The 18129-nt window shown below is 34.7% G+C and overlaps 1 long non-coding RNA gene across 9 annotated transcripts in view; it reads right to left on the reverse strand.

Moving 5' to 3' along the window:
* The window catches only part of LOC146766751 (uncharacterized), a 71742-nt gene that overhangs the window by 15609 nt on the left and 38004 nt on the right, over nucleotides 1-18129 (reverse strand). For 7 of the 9 annotated variants that reach the window (XR_014957058.1, XR_014957061.1, XR_014957062.1 and 4 more), the window contains 4 exons: nucleotides 16684-16751; nucleotides 3915-4128; nucleotides 3091-3170; nucleotides 651-833 (listed from right to left, as the gene is read on the reverse strand). This is a non-coding gene — a long non-coding RNA (uncharacterized LOC146766751). Of the gene's footprint in view, nucleotides 1-650; nucleotides 834-3090; nucleotides 3171-3914; nucleotides 4129-5624; nucleotides 5702-16683; nucleotides 16752-18129 lie in introns of all 9 variants that reach the window. The other 2 variants (XR_014957054.1, XR_014957060.1) reach the window with 2 other exon arrangements.

The following is an 18129-nucleotide window of genomic DNA, read 5'->3' on the forward strand; positions in this document are numbered from 1 at the left end:
TGGGGAAAAGAGCAACAGCACAAAGCTGAGCTCTGCTCACAGAACACTTCAATATCACCTCTCCCTCTCTTTTGATCCATGGATTTTCTTTTAATGGAAATCATTTTCAATTATTAACTTTTTAATTAATAACTTCTGTGCAGTCCAAAAATTCAGAACAGGGTGAGCACTAAGTAAACACATAGTAAAATGATCTGTTTCTAAAGCTTGATTTGAAATAAAATTAAAGGAAAAAAAACCACAGGGTTTTTTTTTATCTTTTCCTTTCTCTTGATATTTGTAATTTAGTATGCATTTACTCAAGTCAGAGGCTGTGTTTTCTAAAGTAAATTAAGTACATAAACCTTGAAACATATTATCATCTCTTTTTATGTATGGTAGGTCAGCTAAATTTATGAATATTTCACCTGACAGTCACGGTAATCATCTTAACTCTTCATGATATTTTTGCCAGTAAAGTGGAATGACAATTGATCATACTAAAGACCAGTCATCACATTAAGAAGATTTTATTTAAGTAAACTAAAAACCGAAAAAGATTGTGTAAAAGGTGACATTTTTCAGGCAACATTTTTGAAATGTCTTACTTTCACTAAGGTTAGCATCTAACTGCTTTTGAAAATAACCCATTAGAAATTGTCTCTATTTACCTTGTTAAGTACTGGGACTGGGTTCTTGCAGGATCAATCCATTTTGGTTTAGGGTATGTCTGATTTGTCTTCAAATTATCTCTGTCATGTGCAATTACTGAAACATTGCTTGCTGAAATCAGACCAGAAAATCTCTTATTTTGCCTTTGGAATGAGACTGGGAGTGGTGTATAACTGAGGAGCCTAAAAAAAAGGCACAAAATTGCTCTGAAAACGGGTAACAAAAGAATAAAAGGAAATTGGAGACAGTAAGAATTTAGGATTATCTGAAAAATCAAACCAATTCTTAGGCACCTACCAGTAAAGACTGCCTTCCTTTCCCTGTCTAAAATTTTCCATATACCAATTTAAGACACTGTTGCAGCAAAGCACCTAAACATTGCTTAAATCCTCTTGAAGGCAGAGGGATTTAAGTATGTGAATAAAATGATGTACATACTGAAGTACTTGGCTGGGCTGGATTGCACTGTTGAATTTGGCCACAGCCAATTTTAAAAGATTACTCCAAGACTGAAACTTTTATCTGTAATTTCCTTGACAAAAGAAGATATATTCTGCTTTCCTTTCTCTAACACATTTGAGATAAATAGGAGAACAGAAACAGCCAAAATTGGTTATTTTACAGGGAGAGAGAAAGATAGTTTTCAAGAGACAAAATACAAGCAGATTTTTACTTCCTTTGGATAAATATATATTTCAGGTTCTCAACCCATCTTTTATAACACCAGATCTTCACAGTTAAGGGTTCTGTCTCTCTCAAGTTGCGCATTATGTCTCTCAAAGTTTTGGGTGTTGCTGTGAAAAACACTCACTGTTAGAGACTTTTAAAAATCAGCCCACCCTTTCTTCCCGGAATTCAACTGCAGTTGAGAAAAAAGTCTAAAACTATAACTTAAAAAGCTTTATCCTCACCACCATCTAACCACAAAGATATTTCTTTGTTTGACTTGGTCCAATTCCTCTAGGATCTAGAGTTTGCTTCAGAGCATGTTCAAAATTATTCCAGTTTTAGCAGTTCATTTAGTTTGTCTTAAGCTTGATAGGAATCCAAAAATTATTCCGAGAATATCTTAAATCCTGAAGGGTGCAACCCAGGGGGTGGAAAAAAATATGCAAAATATATACACAATAGTCTCAATTTAGTCTCAATTAAAATACAGCTAAATATTCTTTCATAATGTATGCAAGAAAAAGATGGCTCAATAGCCTAGAAGGGAGAGTGGGCACTACAAATAGGAAACATAGTCAATTCCTTTTCATCCTAAGAGTGCTTACAGCAGAAAATCTCTACACTTAACCTTGAGGTTTCTTCTGACATGTGCATTTGAAAAACAACCTTCTGGTCTTGAAAGAACAGTTCTAGGTGTGTAACATGGGGACCTTTGGGGCTGCAGATTCCAAGGAGGCAGAGTTCTTAAAAGAGTCCTTAAAACTCTACTCCAGACAACTTAGCTCTAGATAGAGGAGTAATTTAAAGCATATCTTGTCATATAGCCTTACACGCCTCTACTAAACACACAAATAACTTAGGTTATATTTCCAGCATGTTTTCTAGTCGGGTAATGTAGAAGAGACTAGAGGACCAGGGATTGTACACTTAAAATGTTGTTCCTGAGCAAAATCCCTTTTGAATCATTATTGTTTATATCTAACTTAAGTATTAGACCCTTGAATTAGCCCTCCTCATGAAACAAGTGGTTTCAGTTTAACAGTTGTTGTGACTGTAATTTTATTATTATAAAGCAATGAAAGAAATGGGTTGGTTATTTTCTTGTTTAAACAAAAATAATATAAAGTTCAATTGTTACACTACACTAGTTTATCCACCTAATTCCACTAGCAAAAAAAATTATTTTCCAAACAAAACCCAACAGCGGAACAGTTTATTTAGATGATAACTATCTGCCTTTTATGCCTGGGCTCCCACTATTTTGCAAAACACTCTGGCACCGTGGGACTATTCCAATCAAGTGCCATATAGGAGTCACTTAAAAATGGACCTTTCCATAGAATGGTATGGATTGGAAGAGAGCTTAAATATCACCTAGTTCCAACCCTCCTGCCATGGGCAGGGACACCTTCCACTAGACCAGGTTCTCAGAGCTCCCTCCGACCTGGCCTTGGGCTCATTCAGGAATGAGGCATCCACAACTTCTCTGGACAACCTGTGCCAGTGCCTCACCACCCTCAGAGTAAAGAATTTTTTCCTGATATCTGATCTAAACCTGCCTTCAGTTTTAATCCATTCCCCCTGGTCCTGTCACCACATATACTTATGTGGAGCAGAATGCCAGATTTCTTAACAAAAGCATCCAGGAACAATGAACCTCACCCTTTTGCTCATTTTCAAACTCTGAATTAATTCAGCATACATTATAAATCACTTTCCTCCCCAGACAATAAGCATTTGAGATCTGTCATTCCATGGCCCTTTACTCACAAAAGGTCTCATTTTGTTCCACCCATGGGTTGTTTGGGGTTTCTTCTCATCACAGCTTTAGTCATAAAATAACTTTTTACCTAGAAAAAATGCATTAGTTAAATACATAAATACGATTGCATGAGGACAAGGGGGTATGTAAATAACAATATACTAAGACAATCACCACAGTTAAAACAGCAGAGGCATAAAGACACTGATGGAATGATTATTTGAGTGCTGAACTATGCACACATACACACCCCTGTGATGGAAATGATATAAATATTGCGTACTGGGTTGGACTCAGCATCCAGTGATTGCGCTTGTCTCAATCAATGAAAGGGTTATAGTTCAGCATGGATATGACAACAGAACACAGTGCTCCAGAGGAAAATGTAAAACAACCTTAATAGCAACACAATCAGATCCACTTAAAGCATCATATAGTCATTACATTTTGGGAGGCAAACACATTTGTACAGCATCTATCTTAATATTTTGCATGTGATTAGCTTAGGTCTATCACACTTTGTAAGCATGCCAATAACATACTGATGAAGTGATACCAGCATAAATGAAGCTTTCAGTTTTTTGTTGTTTGTTTCTCTGGTTTTTTCCTTATATTGTCAAGGGCACTAAGAAGCATCCAGTAAATTGTGCTAAACTGAGGCTTGCAGCATCAGCTACAGTCCTGGATACTTATGAAAATAAGACACAGCTGGAGCTGAGTCTCATATACCTTCTCTGTGCAACTGTATTTAATACACAATGACCTTCTCTAGTTCTCTGTACAGAAAGAACATATTAAATGTCCATTGATTTTTTTTTCTAAGTATACTTACATTGTTTTTTTCACTGTATGCAGTTTTTCTTGTCATTAGGAAGTTCCGAAGACAGTCTTGAGAAGTATAATTTATTTCAATAGGCTGAATTGTGTTCAAATCTTCAGTTAATTCCACAATCTGCTTAAATATCTATGCAAGTAAGTTGTTCCACTTCCAAAACATCTCTTGCTTGGGTACTAACTGGCCACCATGGACAAATGGCTGCTTATACCTGGTAAGGAGAGGACATGAAATTCCTTAAGTCCACCATGTGTTATTAAAATCTGATGCCTTTTTTATTTTTTTTTTGTGCTTTGTCAAGAGGGAACACAAATTTGCAAGAAAATAAGCTTTAAAATGCTCTGCTGTGCAGATTTTTTTTCTCCCTTCTCAAAATCACTCATATCAATCTACTTGTTTCTTCTTTATACTCTTCCTCCCCACGACCCTACTGCTCATAATGAATGGAGCTGCAGGCACTCCAAGCACAGCAGCTAAAACTGATCTGAGGGAAGCAGATTTGTGGGAAGCACCACAGAGCTCAGCTACAGAAGCATAGAGATGTGTGTCACTTACAGCTGCTGCAGATCCCATAGAAGCATAAGGCTTGGCTTGTACTCTGGGGCAGATTTCTGACTGAAATGGATGGAAAAAACCTCAGCTATGCAGGCAAGTGCTACCAGTTCATATGATGTGGGGGAGTGTGCCATGCTCTTTTGGGTTGGTGGGTGAGAGGTGGAGACCTTCTTGGAGAACTTACAGAAAAAAAACATGACTTATAAAAGAAATGAGGGCAGTTTTTTGTTGTCCTAAAGTGTTTGAAAATATATTCAATTATTACATTTATTCATGTTTAATCTGTAAACTTGCAGTACAATTCTTCAGTTAAAAAAACTTCTCCCATAGCTAATGTATGAGGAGGAGATTGCAGTAAATAGTGTCATTGGGTAATTAGAATATTGCAGTAGGGGGAAGCACAGAACTAAAATTTAAACAGCCTTAATGGCATGAAAATCCACTGGGCTGTGTTAACTAGGGCTGTCTAGGTAGGTGAGGTTTTAAGAAACTATATCGAGATCTGAACATTGTCTATAGTAATTTTGAATATTAATAAAGCACCATTGTGGACCTCTGCATATCCAAATGTGAATTGCAGTTTAGGCTCTTGCAGCTGAATAAATAATCTTTGTTATGCTATAAACAAGATTCTGAGGTTTTTACCATCTACATGATTGATTCATGCATACAGGATCGATATCTAGGTCATTGCTTTCTTTGTTTTTAACAGTTTGTTCCTCCATTATGAAAAATTGCTGATCCAACCATTGCTCATTGCACTAGAATTTAGCTTTTGTGCCTTGTATTAGATCATAATTTCTATATTGAAAAATTACCCTGTGACTACATTTCTGATGACAAGCCTGCTGCTGCTCTTTCACACATTTTTTCAAATAAGAATAACAGTGGTCAGTTGTCTAGATGAATACTTTCTCAGTACTCACAGGGTCACATTTGTTTGCAAGGCAAGCAATACAAAACATCATTAATAGAAAAATAATGGCAATTATATTTCTACTAAAGACTTTAAACCCTTGCCTCTTCTGCATTTGAGGCAATGCAGTTGAAGACCTTAGGAGTGGACAACTGCCTCTGTAGAAATGTATTTCCAATTACTGCCTCCCAGAAAGGTTTTCCATTGAGCTTTTAAGAGTTTGGCTACATACTTACATGCAAGGAGAAAGATATAACATATAAGGGTTATGGCACGTATGATGCCTCCACAAGAGTTTTGATTCAAGGCACGCCTGAATAAAAATATGAGCAAAAAAGGATAAGTCTGCTCACTAGCAAATTATCATCTAAATCTCTAATAAAGTCAGCAAGACAATAATAATTCTTGGCACTATTTTTTACCTAAATAATGGAAAAATATTCCTCGTCTACTCTGTGGCACTTATCTGAAGTATAAAGGACACCATGCCCATATGGGAGTCATCAGCAGCCCTACATTAATAAATGCAAGATTAGCAAAGAATAAGGAGAATTCCACTCAGAGAGTACTTTTCTCAGAGAATGTTTTATGATGAATATGAAGAGATCCTCTCATTATTGTAAATTGTTCCTTTATCTTCAAGCAAAACAACTGTAAAGTAGTTTATAATCCTTAAAATATTAAAATGCACAAGAGTCCAAAAAGACCACTTTAGAAAGTATTTCCTGAAGAAAATGCATTCCTTGTAAAACTTGAAAAGGTTTACGGTAGTTTACCAGAATAACCAGGGATTCATAGCACTGTAATTGACTGCTTTATCTGGACTAGAAAAATTTTAAACATCAATGCAAATGAACCGAAGGAACAAAACTTTACAACATCAAAATAATTTTTCTGTATTACATAAATTAATATCCTAAATAGTGGAGAAGCTCCTCCATCCAAGAAAAAATTCAAATACATTCTCTTAGCCCCTTTGAAATACAGCTCATGTACATTTGGATAATGAAAAATTCAACCAGCTATTTCATCCAAAATAATAACAGTATTATTTTATCTGAAAGGTAAAAGGATATAGTTTCATACTGAGTGACATGGACAACAAACTGCTCTAGTGAATGAAGACAAAAACAAATCCTTTGCTTTTATAGGCGAGACATCATGAAGGAAACAAGACAAATTCCATGAAGGATAGAGACAAATTTTGAGCTTGAGGTTTACGGGCATTCCTTCCCTCCAGCTCTTGGAAATAAGGCTAGAACTGTGCACATACAGATGAGAAAATGCACACTAATTGTGAACCTGATGGGTACTAAAGAGTTAGTATGGATCAAAGCATAACAAAAATCTCAAACCATTTACTCACTCCATATTAATATATCTCCCGCAGGGTAAATTATGACCTATCACTGTCCTTTTCTAGTTAGTTCATGGAATTCACTATTAAAGGCGAACAAAAGTCAATCCAAAGAATGTTTCATCTTAGAAAATGTTCAGTAAAACTTCCAATGATTTTGAGTCAGGGCTAGTTCAATGGAGTGAGAATTAATTTTTAAAATCAGTGTAATTACTGATTATGCTGCTTAATGGAATAGCATTATATGCCTTAATCTGCTTCCATCAATTTGGATAAAAATTTTCTATTTCTTAAGAAGTATTCATTTTTACAGCTATTTTTCAGAAGATGTGTACACTCTCCACTGTCATGCATTCCAAACAGGTTCACTAACCTGTGGGATAGGTGGGAATACCTGTGGGTTGAGAGGAATTCAGTGTGGAAATGGGAAGCAAACCACCAAAACCAAGACTACCAGAGGATTTAAATTACAATTGCATCCAGTGCATGAAGTTTCTTTGTAGGAAAGAGGTTTCAGATGCAGATCTATTTATAGAAGAATATTAACTATTTTTCCAAATGGCCATATTAATTTATGACCTCCAGCAAATCCTACTGAAATGAACTGGGCAAAAATTGTTAAAAATCATACACAGTGAAAAGTAGGGCTCATCTCTTTCTTAATTCTAGAAGTGCTTCCTTCTCTAAGCTTTGACCTTAGTCCCATTATATTAAATGTTACTGTCACAAAGGAAATCAATTCACATATTCAAATTATTGACATTTACTTTACAAGGAAAATAATCAGAATTATAAACGTGGGTCATGACTATATTTTGCTTGTATGTTACAAAGCTCTGTGTATCTTGTGATCATAGTTACACAATATCACTGGTACACAAGAAACAAAGCCTTGTTCTATTATGAAATCATCAACACACCTTAAACAATTGAATTAGACTTCATAGGTATAATAATTAATATGTGCAAAAAAGAGGAACAACAGATCAAAACAACTTAATTAAATGCCAAACTTTACAAGCATATCCTCACCTCTGATACATAGACTTAAAAGCATATAGGCAAGACTCACAGTAGGAACTGTTCTTTGGTTTAATTAATTACTGGAATAGTTAAATAGGATTGACTGAAGGAAATATAGGATCACTTAATGGAAATGCAGGAGTTCATAACAACCTCCAAGGTGCAAAATAAGAAATTATTTGATCTTGAACAAATAGCTGTTTCAAACATTCTTTTAAACTTCCAAGATTAATTCAAAAATATTATGTTTTTAAAGAAAAAGATTATATTTTGAGTAATTTAAGGAAAAATTACTACATTATTCTCAAAATGACTACAAAATTCTCAAAAAGTACAAAACAGATTAATTTTAAAACAGGAAAATTATCTCAGATGTGAGCTGTAAAAATTAGAGCACTGTGGCAAGCTCTAATTCACCCAGTCAGCTCCCTTCACATTAGAAAATGCAAGGTTGCTTTTTCTTGGCACCCTTCTGGGATAATATTTTCTAAATGTTTTCATTTGGAAATATTTTTTTTTGAATATCAGGTACAAATATACATTTCTTTAAAATATTTACAGGTTTTTGTAGAGCTGTGAATAAATTGCTTACATGCGTGAAAGACTAATGAAATTATTTTATTATGTACCAGCTATGTACAGAAGGCCATAGCCAAGACTCCTGCTGAATTCCTATCAATGGACCTCCACAAGCCAAACCTTGTCTCCTTCAGTGAGGACACATGCAGACACAAAGACTTCTATCACATCTATTGACTAAACCCAAGATCAGCTGGAATTTCAAGTCACAAAAAATGGCACTATTCCAGTCTCTCAATAAGGGTTATATACCCTTATCACTTAGAAGATTTTTCATGTGAAAACAAAAAAATGATAATTCTACTCTATATATTGATTAGATATAATTAAAAAAAAATCCTGAACAAAAAAAACCAAACCTACTTTAAATTTAGGTAAAGTTCAGAAATATAATTTTAAAGGATCTAGCCCCAAATTTAGAGATAACAGAATGTCTTTTCATTGTATTAGATTATATGAAGGAAATCTGAGATAACTAATCTCAGGACATGCAGTTAATTAAGAAGTGAACTGGAACAAAGCTCATGGCTTTCAAATCAGAAGCTAATGTGTTGCCAGCTGGAATGCATGAAACCCCATGGTAAGACCTGAAAATACACATTTATAAACTATGTTCTTCCATGTTTTCTGTGCTCTGGAGAAACCCAGAACAGTAAAAGATACATAGTAATAAATCACAGTTAGCCCACAATAACAGAGAAGGTTTTTTTATAATTATCTTTTTGTCCTCCCAAAAAAAGCAGGAACTCCTTTCCATGAAGGGAAAATGGAAAATTGACAATGGAATAGCACTTACTTGGACAAAAATAGTCAGTAAAACCTTTTCCCCACAAAAGTATCTTATGCAAATAAATTGTTTGCTTCTGCAGTCCATCAATTTTTTTTTTTCAATTTCTTAACCAAATTTGACAGGAGGATTTAGTTTTTCCAGTTTAAAAGCTCAGTCAGAAAGTTAAAAATCTGCTTTAGAAAAACTTAAGAGAACTTTGTGATTGCTGTTCATTTGCATATAGAGATTTAAGCAAAGATATTAGGTGTGGTTTAGATCAATTTCAAACAGACATATAACTGAAGAAAAGCTCTACCTCATAAACTCAATATAATAATAATATTCAGAGAAATCTGTCAATAAAGCCCATTTAGTGTCTGAAGAATTACAGTGCCATTGCACATGTGCTAGCAGAGTGCATGCTCATAAAATGAGATGTAATCAAGACACCATGTTACATCCATGAAGTAATGCCTTCCTTAATCCCTGAAAAAGGTCCTTCACTGTGCCAGGAAAGAAAAAGAGAGCAAGGAAATCTAGAAGTGCTAATTATACTGCTCTCTGAAATGAGACGCTAATTCCACATTTACACACTTTCACTTTAGACTACCTAAACTAGGAATCTGCTAAAGATAAAAGAGAAAGCTGCATGATAGAGTAATGAAAAACAACGCAAAGAACCATTGCTTCTGCAATTCAGTTTCGGCATCCTTAGTGAGATACTACTGGCAAAAGGTTTTCTAAGAGATTCAATTAAATAATTATTTATTATCAATGAATAGGATTTTGAAAATGATACTAGAACTTATAGCAGTAACAAATCACTCCAAATGCATATTATACTGTCTATTGTGCAATCTAGAAAGAATATAAATTTTAATGAACAAAATTCAATTTATGTCTAATTTGATGCCTACAATCTTCATTAATATATCATTATATGTTCCAAATAATCGTTATAAATAGAGGTCTAACAAGTGAAATCCACTGATGTTCATCCCATTATTTAAATTAAACACCTTCAATTCCATTAGGTCAAGTCACTTGTGTTTCTGCATGTACTCACTCTTAGCTAATCCAAAATGCCAGTAAGGATTTACCAATCCTAAAACTAAATACCTCTGTCTATCTCTAAACCATTGCAGTTATCTGTTATAGAATAAATTAGAAATAATAGGATTCTTGTTTCTCTAGACTGTAACTATTTTAGTAATTTAGAGATAAAAGCAATTAGTATTAGATCCTTTTTGCATCTCATTTTATTTGGTATTATATTGAATATTCTTATTCTTTATTAGATAGCTCCTCTACAGGATTCTAATATTAGCATGTCTTTTGTAACTTTTAACTATGTCAAACGTTTCCACTAAGGGTAATAATAAGACCTCTTAGACATCTTTTCCATTTACTAGTCATCTAGCATAGTAAGACTAATATTTAATGTTATTAATAATTCTCAAGTCAGGAGTTCAGAATTAAATAAGGAGTACAAAAAATTGCTAAATTTAAATCAGTGTTTAATTTTGGTAGAGGTATGCAAATCAAGAGCTGGTGCAACACCTGGGAGAAAACTGCTTAAACATGCTTGAATTTCTCCTTAGTTCTGTTTAACCCTCAGGTTTTTTCTTTCCTGATAAACATTTTCCCTAATGCCTGCTGTGCAAAGAACAACAAGAAAATCACCAAAGCTCCCCACACCGTATCAGTGACTTTTCCTCAGTCATTATCTTACAGCTGCCATAAGTAGCATGAAAGGTTATGATTTCTGCCACTCCCATCAGGGATCCAGGGCAAGGTATTCAGCATGGTGTCCCACAGGGAGAAAATATCATCTGGGAGTTGCATCAGTATCTGTCTAAATTCAGCCTCCAGCCTCCAATGCTAGTAGAAAAACATTCCTAGTGCAGTTAAATGCACGTGATTCCTTTGCCTGTTCTCCAGTAAAACTGGGGCAATAGAGTCACTCATCAGCTAGTTTGCTGATGAGCCCATTGACTTCTCTACTAATGACAGCTGTCAAGAGGAAAACAAAAATCCTAATATAAGCTGATAATGGGGAGTCTAAGGGGAAATGAAGTGTACATTATATGCTGAAACATTATAGCTTTATGTAGCAAAACAAGATGTGCTACGCTTTTTAAAATACATTGAAAGTGTTCCTTCCTTGACAAAACTTAAATCTTTGGTATGTCAGGGCAGCTTTTGTTGGCTTTAACATCCATAACAACAATACTTGTGAGCCTGGAGACTGTCTCAGGAATATTTGGTGATTAGAACTACTTTTTTTTTTTTTTTAATATTATTGGTATTTTTAACCTGAAAGAATGAATTTGTAGGTCTAACATTAGTTAAAATATAAATATATTTAAAACCAGATTTTTTTTTTTTGTATATACATACATATAAAGACAGAAACATGCCTTAAAGAACAATACATTAATTACTGCATTACCCTCAGTTCTTGAAAATCCTGATTTTCAGGGAAAAATACTGTCATGTTCTACAGTTACATAAATCAATATACAGAATGCTTAGAGACTACAATATTGTAAATACTAGTTTATAGCAATACCATATGCACCTATAGATGTTGTGGACACTTTTTTTCAGCTCAGAATATAAAGCTTCTATCAGTTTTCAGATGGCAAAACCTATAACAACATTTGCAATTAGCAAATGTGACTTAGATCTATCCAATATTTGCTGAAGATAAAGGAAGAGGTGTAAAAAGTCATATACACTTGAAAACTAAAGACTAAGTACACATAAATCAAAGTTCTGTGGGACTAGATTATATCTGTGACATTTTATCCAATTGTTTCTGTCTCCCCTGTTATTTTTTGTTAGAGATCTGAAAGTATAAAACTTCAAAAGTCTTATGGGGATAAAGCTCATGGGGTGAGAGAGAGAAAAATAGCCTACATAAAAGGTCAGGAGTTGTGGAAAGGACATAAAGTTGAACCCAAACAAAACATAAGTATCATGTGAGACAGACTCCTAGGAATATTTCCATTTAAGTTATCACTGACAAATTTTTGAAAATAAGTGCAGGTATGTGCACATGTGCATAGAAACAGACAAGCCAATATATCAATACAAGATTAAACACCAATGCTACAAGACAGTGAACAAAATATTGAGTACATACACACACTGTCCATGTCAAAGATGTTGCAGTTCTTTTTACTGCAATTTTTTGAGATTCAAATTAATTTCAATTTTTTTTTGTAGTAGTAGAAATGCAAGGCTTATTTTAGCTTATTTTTTAAACCTTTGGTTAATGTAATACTAGCCAATATAGAGTTCTGGGGTACATTTTATGACATCAATATTTCAAATAAAATAAAACAACATATATGCATATGAAAAAATATAACTATATGTATTGAATTCTATAATTGTCTTTCCATTTGAGTATGTCTGCTACAAACAATTTTTCTTGGAAAAGGCAAATAGTGTCTACATGCATTTTTTTCCTCAAAAGGAAATCTAGGAATTGCATATGGTTTTCTTTTCAGGCAAAATAGCTTTTAAATTGCTCTATAGATCTATGTAAAAAATACCTTTTTTGTGTACAGTGATTCTTTTTATATTTTTGCATTAAAAGCTGTCTATATACACAGCATTGTGAACACACATTAGAAAATTTAATTAAACTATTAAACCTGTTACCTATTAAACTTGAACTAAAAGTTGTCAAATGCCAGGGAAGACATTCCAAAAATGTAAGCACTCTTATACCACCATAAAGAAAATATACCTGAAAGGAGTTACAGAGGACGGAGCCACATGAAATAACATCTTTCTAAGTCTAAAACATAATCAAAACTAGCCCATAAAAATCACACATACCTATTAAGAGAAACAAATACCTATGAATGTAAAGGAGGACAAGTAAATTAATTTCATTAGTTGCACTGTGTAAGGCCTTAATCAAACAATGATTTATGCACGTGTTTATGCACACAAACTACCTCATGGATAAATCTCACACATGTAGTTCAAGACAAATTAGCTGTTGCAGGATCAGGTCCTAAGTAAGTGCATGCTCAGATGATTGGGAAGCTGTTCCTGAGATTGATACTCAGCCAACTTCAGTGCTGGCTATTTAATTGAATAATCCAACCGAATGCAATTGAATTGGATTATTTGTGGAGTTAATGCAACACAACATGAGAAAAATGGCAGCATTGCACCATTAGAGATGACAATTGTTGGTTGATCAACCTGAAGTTATCATGCTGCAATGTTAATGAGAAGCCTGAAAAAAACCTCAGGGGAAAGAGGCAAAGAAATGCTTCCTTAATTAAATAATATGTTAAAATCTTTAGTCATTACTACCATCAATCTATTTTCATGGATTGTTCAGGAGAATTAACCAAGCCAAAATTAGAGGTATCATAATGTCTTAAAAACCTATAAACATGTAAGACAAAATTACTTAAGTGTGTAAAGTTGGCATGCAGAACAGAATTAATCCCATTTACTGAACTTTGCTCCTATTTAGTTTCAGTCTTGCAGGGGCCAAGGCGATTACCTAGCTCATTTCACAAACTAATTCTATGAAATGTTAACAACCATCCCTAAGTCACCATTTGCTTTTACAAACACATCTATCCTGCCGTGCCATTGCCAGCTGATGAGTGATGAGAAACATCAAAACAAAGTAATTAAAAGAAATATAAGAAAGATGGTGCATCTTAATGACAGGCAGTATTAATTATGCCCTGTGAATGCAGCTCAATGGCTGCTGCAGGAAAGAATTATTAGTGGCAACTTATTCTGATTTTGTGAGCCAAATTGAACTTGGACTCCTAGAGTCCATCTAAACATTCATATGAACTGTGAGAGTAATTTTATAGTTGAAAATGTGCATAAGTCCCCTGTCACAAAGTGGTGGCTGGAATAGAATGGCTGCCCACAGAGATGGAGTGTGGAGGGACTTACACATCCCTATTCCATGTCAGCTAAATAGGAGGAGGGACTTTTGGGCCAGAAAGCCTGTGTGGGGAAATTTGAATACTATGATCCTTCTACTGCTTCTATTTATTATTTGCTTCATCATATTAATTTTGTGGTTTTCTGCTAAAACAGGTGCAATCAAGCAGAAAGAGCCTCCCACAACACACCAGTGATCAGCCACAAGCCACATGCAGTGCAGTGCACACATAACCCACAGGCTGTTTTCAAAATACTGACTGAAAACAAAAACACAGAAAGAAATCAAACCCCCTTTGCAGGAAGTGCTCACAGAAAATATGAACAGTGTCTTCCAGGATACATAGGGTGACGGGGAAGGATGTTTGATTAGCTCTTCTGTGTGCTGCTGATGACTCACAGGGAATTCTATAATACTTCTCTGTTGGGGAGAATGATAAGATCCAGGCTATGCAGGGATGAATCAATCTGGCTCACCTCTTTTTGACAGAAGGTGTGTTTAATTTAATATAATTATATCCTTGTAGCATTTGCCATGAATGGATAAAAAGGTGATGGCCAACACTGGTTATGTGCCCTTAGTCTAATCCAGTATTTCCACATTCCTGATGTTTGGAAATGGTGTTCTCAAACCTGAATTAATCTAGTTTCAATTAATGAAATATTTCATATGAAATTCATGACCCTTACTATGTGTCAGTGAGAAGATGGAGACTTCCAGAAGGCCAGTTGCCGTTTAAGCCATCTGAGACAAACTAGTCTTCACTAAGTAAAAGAATGATGGAAGGCAACCTAGAACTTTGGTGTGGAAGTCTTGAGATAAGGGCCAATGCAAAAAACTATTTTGTGAATGAGAATTTAAAAATAAATAAAAAAAGAAAGAAAAGGAACTTAAAAACTTAAGTTGTTCCCAAAAGAAAAAGCATTTTAAGTTAATAGCCACAGTGAAAAAGAAAATCCCATATGGAATGAGTAATTTTTCTAACACGTCTTTTTTAATTTGGAATAAGATTTGTGATAAAAATGTTAATGCTGGGGATTTTAAGTGACAGTATATTATTCTAACCCATTCCTTTAAAGTCTCAAAAAAAAGAAAAACCCTCACAAAAGCTCCTTTGTTAGGCCTAGTTTAGGCCACCTTAAAGCTCCTTTCAATCAAAGTACAGCTTCTCATTAAGGGAAAAATGATTATTAACATCCTCATTTTGCTTCCTCATGTGAATTATTTGCATTCAAAAATGTGCACGGCATTAGTTTCAGGGTAAATGCAAATATGACAGCGGGATTTCTCACCAAGCTCCTTTTTATTATTAGCTCTTTTTATGCCCTCCATTTATTATTCCCTCATCATTTTTCATAATGTATTAAAATGTTACATTTCCTAAAATAATAATATTTTCCTTCATTTGGTAATTGTCTCAGTCCAGTATACAAAAGTCTCCACCACAGTGCCTACAGTCTACAATTTGGAATAGTTTATAATAATTGTTCATCCCTGCTTAGGGGAGCCTTGGGCATTAGCTATCACAGTCACAGAATCCCTACTCTCCCACTGAGTACATGATTATTTTAGGTGAAGTTCATGTAGCAGGGGGATAGGGCAGGGGCATGGCAAAGCTTATATTGTGACTGTCCCTGATAGACTCTCAGCTGGTGGTCTGAAGATAAATTGAGATGTTATTCAGTTTTTGAGCTTCATCCGTTCCATGTCTGCCAGAAATAAGGCCAGTTCTAAAACATATTTTGAGTTTATTTTAAATACAACACTAAAAGAAAACAAATAAACTATTATTCTGACTCATCTTCCTGACATTTTAAGAGAAATTATCCTGGATGCTGAAGATTAGTCAAAACATAGTGTGTTCAGTTAGAACAAAATCAAGTTACCAGTGGCAAACTCTCTGCCAGGGTTGTATTTGATAAACTGATTACAATTACTTCTTTTTTCCCTGGTCATATTAAAGAAATGAAAATAGATCTGACTAATAAAAGCGAACTAATAAAATCATTTGATCATCCTGATTCACTGCACTTCATAGTGCCAAGCTTCCCTGTTGACTCTCAAATTGTTACTGTCAAATTCTCGAGCATTTATTACACTCAGGATAACTTACGTGTCCCTTTTTTCTGTGACTGTTTCGATGTCCATCATGACACCACCACCACCATTTAATTGCAACAAAGACCACTCTGATAGCACTCAATGAATATGAAATAATGCTGTTTCAGAGTACCAAATTCTGCAATAAAATCATCTACTGTGTTCTGTATTGACATGAACACAACATCAAATAGGAGATGTATCTGAATACATTTTAAAAGTGTTCATGGTTGATATAATTTTTAATTTTCTTCCAGAGGAGACCCAAAGATTTACCATAATATCATTTACCACTGTATCATTGAAACATTCTTAATGAGTTTGACCTACGATGTTGAAAATTACTGAGAGGAGTAGAACCAATAAAGCAGTTACTGGCAGGATATATGTTAAAGAAGATCATATCCTATTTATATCTTTCCTGTGCCTTATTCCATCTCACTTACACAAAGGTATGTGCCCATTTTGTACTCATGAGTGTCAGTGTGAGTAATCTATGTAATTTTGAGTTCAAGTAGCATAACTTACTGCCTTGGAATTTGTTCCTTTTCTTGAAGTGGTTTCTGAGTTATAGTGGATTCATTTTCTGCAATGTTCTGTGGGAGAGACTCAGGTTACCTTAGGGATCATAATGAAATGCACCATAAAGAGTTAGATGTGAAGAAAAAAGCAGAAACACATCATCCACATCATTTGGTTGTGACCCACTTAGCCAAATAAAAAGCACCATAATTCAACTCCAAAAATTGTTCTACCCATGAGAATTCCAGAGAGACATGAATCAAGGGGGAGGAAATATGGAGGATGAGTGTGGCAGTGAATTCAACAGACTGCAGGATAATATCCTTGTTCACCAATGTCTTATCAAGCCTGATAAGTATTACAATGGGCATTTCTAGTGTTTGTAACAACCAACAGTGAATTTCACATTGAAATAATCTTTTGAACCTAAGAAATTCTAAAAAGTGTGCTTATATGCTCTTTTTCACCTTTCTTCTCTATTTTCCTACTCTGATATGAGGATATTCAGCAATTATCATTATATGTTTTTAAAGACATATTTGGCTCAGCTACATTTTTCTCATTCTTTAACCATAGATAATTAAATCAGTAACTTATTCCCTGTTCTTTCCAGAGGTCCTTCAGAGCACTGTGCCTTTCATTTGGGCAAGTAGTACAGCTTATTAAAATAAATTCATTTTAATGCCATCTAATTCTGCAATGATCAGTTAATTATGGACTCCTGTTTATTTTCCAGTCCAAGATGAAGAAATAAAATCATCACCTGACAATCAGAGGAGTGCATTTCTATGACTGAAACTATAGTGTAGTACTCAGATACACCCTGAGAATCTCATTTTTTCAGGAATAGTAAGGACAGGGCCACAGGTTGAAATGAAAGGCTATATTGGCTGTTTATTAATTTTTGCCAGGCAGCTCTGCTTCCACTTCCTTCACCATATGGAGATGTTCTGAAAAATGGACAATACAATGGACAATTGACCTACAGATAGGTCAAAACCCCAAAATCTGAGCCCCTGTCAAGACTAGTAAAATTATGCCATTCTCAGGAACTTGTTGAAGGGCCAGTTAGCATTTGCCATAGAAACCCTATTTGGAGGGAATACCATAGATTTTATATTTTCTCTTAAAGGTAAAAACCACAGAAACTAAACAGCTCTTCCAAAATTCTTTCAGCATTTTCTTACTTGGAAAGTGGTGGCTTTCCATCTTGGAACCTGACCTTTCTGTTATATGCAACTATTCTCCCTAGTGGAGACAGCAAAGAGTCGTCTCAGAGTTATATTTCAGAAGAGGGTGCATGTCAGAATGATTAAGAGATTATAGTCCTGTGTTTCTGTTCCCCAAAGCTGAATGCCTCACATTTTTGTTAGGGAATCAAGAAAACTTTTCTGTTAACTGTGCCAATAGCGGCATTATAAATCTCTCTTCCTTCTCCTCTCGGTGTTTGTA

Source organism: Lonchura striata, chromosome 8, assembly GCF_050655825.1.
Source record: "Lonchura striata isolate lonStrDom1 chromosome 8, ASM5065582v1, whole genome shotgun sequence".
In the NCBI taxonomy this organism is placed as follows: domain Eukaryota; kingdom Metazoa; phylum Chordata; class Aves; order Passeriformes; family Estrildidae; genus Lonchura; species Lonchura striata.